Here is a 6,363-nt window from a genome sequence, read left to right as displayed (position 1 = left end):
CTAGTGCATAATCGTTGAATCCAATCAGCATACGAATACCACAATCGAGTGTAATTTACACCACGTGTAGGAAAGTGCTACACTTAGTACACTTCGATGCAATCGAAAGAACCGTATATTCATGTAAATAAAAGTGTACGAAATACGTAAATAAAAACTTCTTTATAAGTTTCAACTTGAAATAAATGTTTTAATATCACTTTGGTTTTAGCAAACAAAAACATAATTCTTAACTAAGAAATAAAAACAAAAATTCAGCCAGTCTTAAACTCAAAATAGATACATTTTAACGCAGATAGTAACAAATTTACTTACAACAGGACAAAACAAAAACTTTTTTGTCAATCTTCAACTTAAAATATGTAATAGTTAATATTATAAACTTTACGGACAAAATGTAACATAAAAATAAGAGAAATATAAAATAGGTATTGCAGTTAATATAATTACAAAAAATGTTTTCATTTTTTCTGCCATATTTTGGCATTAAGCATATCCTTATCAGGTACAAAATTAACACAGCCTCCGCTAGTTTCGATGCCTTCCTTTGATGCAAGAATAGCCTTCAAATTAGACGTATTCAAAAGATTTCTCTTGTCAGTTTTAATATTGAATAAATCACTAAAAATTCTTTCAACCGATGCATTGGAAAATGGCAGTATGAGTAACATGGACATAACTTTTTTTAAATTCGGAAAGATCGGCATATCAGCACTGTTTTTTAAATTGAAAATTGTTTTCCAATACTGATCAGCACTGCTAACAGACAAATTTAATGCTTGATAATCTAAAAGAGCATGCTGTCTCCATTCATTATCAAGAGTTTGAATATCTACATATTCATTTAAAGAAGGAAATCTATCTAACACATGCTTTAAAGATTTGGTACTGAACGATTGGGCATTCAAAGGCTCCACTACTGTAAGAATATCATAAATTAGATCATCAAAACGAAAGCGCTCCTTTATGTTAGAAACCAGTTCAATGTAAAATTCTAATATAGTTGTCAAACATTTTTCTAAATCTTTCTCCTTCACATCAGGGTTCTGTTTCATGGTTTCTAAACTTTGACTTGCTTGAATTCCTAAATAAATATTATTTAAAGGTACAAAATTTCTTGAATTTCTATGATTCATAGTGAAAATATTTTGTTTTTTGAAGGAAGATATTTCCATATAATTACTACACAAAGTTTTCAATATTTTTTCTGTTTCTGGTTTCACTTTGTGAAGAAGGGGCTTCTCAGATTGGAATAATAAATTAAAACTAGTTAACAGATCCAAACTGTAGGACATGAATTCTAAGTAAAGCTTGGTAAATTCATTGTCCATCGTAGACAACATGTTTTCAGTAGTGATAGAAGGGTCTTCAAAGACTGTTTCTCTTAGATAGGCTTTCAAAGGTTCATACTGTTCGAGAACACGATCGACGCATGCCTTCAACGATAACCAACGTGTCACCGCTGGAGAAAGAATCTTATGAATTTCTGTTCGAAAAAATATTTGAAATTCTTTGAATTTTTGCTGCCTTGCTGAACTCCTATTGAAATGACTGCCCAAGTTGCGAAGAAGATCTTCTACAGATCGCGGTAATTTCAAGCAAGCTTTTGAAGCAGCCAGGTGCACCATATGACAGGAACATTTCACACACACAATATTAGGATTCACATCTTTTATCAATGAGAAAACTGAGTGGTATTGTCCTACCATTACATTAGGAGTATCAGATGCAAAACCCACTAAATTTGAAAATGGAATATTTTTTGATTGAAGTGTTAGTATTAAAGAAGTGAATATATCATCTGCCGTACTTCCTTCCATTTCAGTGATATCAAAAAATCTATTTACTATTCTATATTTTTCTTCATCAAAATATATAATAGAATATGCACACTGCTTTTTAGCAGATATATCAGTTGTTTCATCTAATATTAGTGAAAAAAAACAGCCAGGTTCCTGTAGCTTCTTGTATAAGTTATTTAAAAAAATATTACCACATTCGTAAACTACAGCTGTTGCCTTTGTTCTTTTAATGGACAAATGTCTAGCAATTTGTGAATCTGGAAATATATTGGTAAGTAGAGGAGATAATATGTCCATTAAAAGAAAAGGCAAATTGTTTGTAGTTAAAAGCCCACACAGCTTTATTTCTGCATTTCTAATATTTGTTTCCAAGGAATTATTTTTGAAAATGTCAGTGAGCTTTGTGTTGTTACTCACTTGTTTCAAGTTCGTTTTATGTTTTTCACTGAATGCATGTTTTTTCAAAACACTCTTATGTGCCAAAATGTCACATTTACACACTTTGCAAAAAGCCATTTCATGTCCATTTGGATCTGCACTTGATTTAGATTTAGACAGCCAAGTTTTCATTTCGGGTAATTCCAGCCAGTTGGTACAAAACTTATATTTTCTCAATTTCGAAGATGTAAATGTATCTTTTCGGGTTCGCTTCAACACCTTTCGTGTCGGTCGTTGGGTTGAACTTTGTTCTGAATCGGAGTCGTAAGATGATGATGCAGATGATGTGTTCTTGTTCTTAGTCTAAAACATTTCAGTTTAATACGTTTAAAACTTTTTATAGCCTTTACCTTCTTACATTCATCTCTTGTCTATTACCATCACCATCAGGATCTTCTTGAGAAGTGATTGTTTGTATTTGGTCTAGATCATTATATTTCTTCGAATCAGACTGAAATATGCAAAAACAAAAAGGCTGGATATTTTTAAAATTAATTTGCAAAGTAAAAGCTACCTTATGCAGCCACCTATCCATTATATTTTGACTTCAATCAAACACAGTTTCAGTGATATTCACCTATAACGAGCTCCTTTGAAACAATTCAATCTATAAGGAACTAGAAGTTCGATGTTATTAAGATTAATCCAAAATTCACAATAAATTAACTTACTTCAATTTATTTAAAGCAGACAACATATTTTCCCGCCTTTCCGGTATTTATTTTACAGATCGACAGTTGACAGTTGGACTAGTTGGAGTGAGATGAGTTAGGTTAGATCACAAAACAGTCAAAACACAGAACATTTAGTAATTTTCACGGTGCTCCTCGGCGCGCTAGACAAATTTTAAAGAGCGCATGCGCGCATGTGAAGTTGCTCTGAATGCGTTCAGGATTAGTTCCGCGACTGCGAAAATGTCCGAAAATTATCCGCAAAATTTCAGGATCCCCAAGTACTCGAAATTATCCGCAAATCGGACAATTATCCCCTCATTGGCAACACTGGTCGTGGCACACACGCCAAACTGATGACTAGACTTGATTTGTCATCTGTCTCCCTGTGTGCGCGCATCCGACTATCTGCTTGGTTCAATTGCATCCACGCTCACTCATGTCGACGGCATGTCGACACTTAGGTACGGTACCGTTATAACTGAAATTCACAAATTGTATTAACTTACCTTGGATTTTGGAGTTTTTCCCTCTATTTAAATTTCGGAGTTTGTTTTATTTTGTTGGTCCCGCGTACTCCCTAAAAACTTTCGCGTACCCCAAAGGGGTACGCGTTCTACAGTTTGAGAACCACTGTATTAGACAATGGAAGTCCGAACTGATGAAATACAATCCGTGAAATATTTTCCATCGGATCGGATTTTCCATCAAGGTTTCCGGTTATTGCGTTCCAAAAAGTTCCTACACCAATAAATGGTGTAGGAACTTTTTGTATTGTATTGTTTTTATTTGAGCTTTGAAAGCTAGTATTCTAGGCTCGTCTCTGTCGAGAAAATGAATGAGGTTTTCTAGTTGGTTGTATAGAGATGGAGATGGTTGTATAGAGCGTCATTGATGGATGATGAGTTTTTGTAGATCAAAAGGGTCCGTTTTTGATGAAAGAAAATTCCGATCGAGTTATTGATTGAATCTAAGTTGTATTAGGCACTGGCTGTTGATGACAGCAGGAGTGTCTTGAAAAAGATTATTATTATTCTTTCTATATTTTCAGCACTTTTATTTGTAACTAACGTTACTGCAGTTTCGTCATATGTACTTATTGTTCAATGTATAAGTTTGAAAATGTCCTTATAGAACAAAACTGCAGTAACGTTACTTACAAATAAAAGTGGTAAAAAACATAGAAAGGTTCAATTCTCTTTTCTTCATCATGATTTCCTACCACGTAGTAACGGCTACATCCCTCAATTTATTATTATTATTATTCATGAAAAGGTTTCAGACGGTCAAAATTCACTTTAGTTTTATTTCGCGTTTTCTAATTTACTAACATCGCAGAGTTGGGATAGATTTCTTATATTTCAAATGGTCCTTGAACTTATTTTCGAGTTCATTTGAAATTTGTGAGTCTTTCACGTAAACCTTGTCTCCTACTTTATATATAGGGACGTTTTAGGAAACTGTTCTATCAAATTTGATTTTGGACTTTCCTTTTTGTCTTTCGGTTTTTTCTCTGGCTCATTTATAGAAATATGTCATAGGGTTGTTAAGATCTCTAACATATTTTGTGATTAAGTCTTTTTGGTTGTTGAGTGTTGGGGATCGACTAGCTGTGTGTCCGAATATTAATTCATACGGTGTGAAACCCGTTGTTTTGTTTCTTGTATTATTATAACAAATAACTACGTTTGGTTAAACGTTCAAGGGGTGTTCATAGGGATTTTTGGCTTCATGGGCGCGAATCATGTTAGCAAATGTTGCGTGGAATCTTTCGATTGATCCGTTCGATTGTGAATGATTTACACTTGAATATGTGAGTTTGATGTCGTACAGAAAACATAAGTCTTTCGTGAGTTGACTTGTGAATTCTCGACCGTAGTCGCAATGTATCCTAAGTGGTGTACTATAGTGTTGAAAGTAAAGAAGAAGGGTACTCCCGACTGATTTCGAGAATTTGTCCTCTATGGCGTATGCTTGTGTGAATTTAGTCAATTCATGTCTTATTGTCAAAGCGTAGTGTTTTGCGGGGATTTCGAAAATGTCTACATTGATGCGTTCGAAATGGGTTTTTGGTGTGTCGGTTACGACGAGAGGTGCGGCAAGAATTTTTGTCAAATTTTGAATTTTTGAAAATTTCGCATTTTTTCACGAAATTTTCGACATCTTGTCAGTTGTTTTTCTGTTTCACTATAATGATGGTTTTATTAATGCCACGGTGTACATTTGTTTTTTCTGAATGACATTGATCAATGATTATGGGAATTTGATCGGGGTCGTTAGGTTTTGACAGTTTTAATTTGATTTCTTCGTCGGCAAAAATGAATGAAAATATTTCTAATATGGGTAGTTCTTAGTTGTTTTCAAATGAAAACGTTTTTCTAAGATCGAATTCCATTTTGGGATTTATAAATAATTTAATAAATGTATTCTATGGCAGATTCAGGATCAAAAGGAAGGGGTATGGTGTAGTATTCACGATCTTTGACTGATTTGCTAGAAAGTATGTTGATTCTGTTATTATAAAACTCTAGGTGTTCTTCGAAAAGGTCTTCGATGATTTCATAGTGTAATGGTTCTGGTTTGTTTTGCCAAAAGAAACTAATAATGTGTTTATTGTGTTTATCAAGGAGTTGGGAATTATCGAACTCTATTTTAGAATAACAGATTAGAGATTTTGATTTATATAGATTGACAAATGTATTGAATTCTTCTTGAATGGTTTCTACGAGTAATTTGTTTTCGAGGTCGTCGATTCTTTCAGGGTTATTTTTTTTTTTCGGTTTGTTTTCGTTAGGGTTATCATTTATTTTGAGGTCTGCTTTTACTTTGGTTTTATTCTCGTTAGATGCGTGTATTGAAATTTTATGTTGGAAATTTGCGCATTCTTTGATGTAGTTGACTTTGATTCGGGATAGTGCATCTGTATTTTTGTTGTTTTTGCCAGGTTTGTATTCTATCTGATAATCATACACTGCGAGTTTTAGTCGCCAGCGTGTCAGCCTACTACCAGAGTCTTTTATTGAAAAAAGCCAGGTGAGGGGTCTTTGATCAGTGATTTATCGGAATTTTCGTCCGAAAAGAAATGGGCGATTGTGCGCTGCAAAGTGCGCAAGACGCGCTAATATCATATGCGCTAGACGCATATGCCATTTTTTTTATTGAACATAGAGAAGTTATTCATTTATTTACCAATATAAGGGTTACAAACAGATTAACAAATCCAATAGAGAATCCACTTCATAATTTTAGTTCAAGTGGGCTTTGAGAAAAAAAGAATATAAATTTAAATTTTTTTGTAAATTAAATTTGACAATCGAAGAATAACATAATTCTTATAAGAGTGACAGAGAATATAGAAACGATCACAACTTATCAATGACATTTTTTTCATCCTGCGTTTGAAACAGTCTAAAGAGATTTCAAAATACTGAATATCATTGCAAATTTCGTTA

General features: G+C 33.5%; 1 long non-coding RNA gene across 1 annotated transcript; it reads right to left on the bottom strand.

The window, feature by feature from the left end:
• Positions 1 to 458: 458 nt before the first annotated feature.
• LOC141484197 (uncharacterized) lies at positions 459 to 2,858 on the bottom strand. Its single transcript, XR_012466524.1, has 3 exons — positions 2,755 to 2,858; positions 2,599 to 2,691; positions 459 to 2,543 (listed from the first exon to the last, which is right to left on the bottom strand). It is a non-coding gene; the product is annotated as an uncharacterized lncRNA (long non-coding RNA).
• Between the last annotated feature and the right edge of the window lie 3,505 nt (positions 2,859 to 6,363).

Source organism: Leptinotarsa decemlineata, unplaced genomic scaffold, assembly GCF_025532065.1.
Source record: "Leptinotarsa decemlineata unplaced genomic scaffold, Ldec_3_MD MMD2_tig00005002_RagTag_RagTag, whole genome shotgun sequence".
NCBI lineage: Eukaryota > Metazoa > Arthropoda > Insecta > Coleoptera > Chrysomelidae > Leptinotarsa > Leptinotarsa decemlineata.
Note: the sequence above shows the minus strand (reverse complement) of the source record. Positions and strands in the feature narration are given on the sequence as shown.